At 40.1% G+C, this 1,200-nt stretch overlaps 1 protein-coding gene across 1 annotated transcript in view; it reads right to left on the bottom strand.

Moving 5' to 3' along the window:
* The window catches only part of Stat4 (signal transducer and activator of transcription 4), an 84,765-nt gene that overhangs the window by 37,018 nt on the left and 46,547 nt on the right, over positions 1 to 1,200 (bottom strand). The window lies entirely within an intron of this gene.

Here is a 1,200-nt window from a genome sequence, read left to right as displayed (position 1 = left end):
AAAAAAAAAAAAAAAACAAAACTCTGGCTGAAAGAGCTGGGCATGTGGCCCTACTGGCAGAGAAGGCACCGGGCTCCAGATTCCCAATAAAATGAAGTAAAATAAAAAAAAGGACAGCCCTAAACTGGAGCTTCCAAATGAAAACAATACCGTTCTTCATCACCCGAGAATAAGCTATTAAAACTCAAAAGTCTTACAAAAACATCCATACCCTGATAATGACTAGAAGTCTTTTTGCTGTTTTTTTTTTTTTAAGATTTATTTGTTATATATACAGTGTTCTGCCTGCATGTCTGCCTGCACTGCAGGCCAGAAGAGGGTACTGGGATGCATTGCAGAGGGTTGTGAGCCACCATGTGGTTGCTGGGAATTGAACTCAAGACCTCTGGAAGAGCAGCCAGTGCTCTTAACCTCTGAGCCATCTCTCCAGCCCCTTAGAAGTTTCTTTAATTGTTTTTTCTGGGCTATATATTTTTCTCTGTTCCCCTTTCTCCCCCCTCCCTTTCTAACCTCTCCCATGATCCCCATGATCCCCATGCTCCCATTTTACTCAGGCTATTTTGTCTTTTTCTAATTTCTACTTCCCATGTAGATTAGATCCATGTATGTCTCTGTTAGGGTCCTCTTTGTTGTCTAGGTTCTCTGGGATTGTGAATTGTAGGCTGGTTTTTCTTTGCTTTATGTCTAAAAGCCCCTTATGAGTGCGTACATGTTATATTTGTCTTTCTGAGTCTGGGTTACCTCACTCAGTATGATGTTTTCTAGAAGTTTTAATAGTTGAAGAGATACTTTCATTAGATCTTCATAAGTTGTATGAGTCACTAAAGTATGGAGAATGCCATTTAGAAAAATGTATTGTTTTATGAACTTCGAGGATTAACAGAAAAAGTGCGCCTTAGAGATTGTTAACTCCCCTACTTATCTTTGCTAGGTTCTTACCACATTCAGAAGAATGAGATAAAATATATTGTAAGTTACATTAAGGCAAATAAGCACTTAGGGAGTTTCTGTAAATCAAAACTCCTGTCGGTGGAGTAGCAGCTTAGACTTGGGAGTGTCAATCAAGATCAGCCGGGGAAGACAGACGCTCCAGAGAGGCGGAGTCCAAAGCGGAACTGGGAACCTAACTGAAATGTGGTCACTGCCTTTCTAGATTAATACTGTAAGATCATGGACTAGAAGTTAGCCATGAAAACAGAA

The sequence above is a fragment of the Microtus ochrogaster genome, unplaced genomic scaffold (assembly GCF_000317375.1).
Source record: "Microtus ochrogaster isolate Prairie Vole_2 unplaced genomic scaffold, MicOch1.0 UNK8, whole genome shotgun sequence".
Taxonomy (NCBI): domain Eukaryota; kingdom Metazoa; phylum Chordata; class Mammalia; order Rodentia; family Cricetidae; genus Microtus; species Microtus ochrogaster.
The sequence above is the reverse complement of the archived record's forward strand: the minus strand, read 5'-3'. Positions and strand labels throughout refer to the sequence as shown.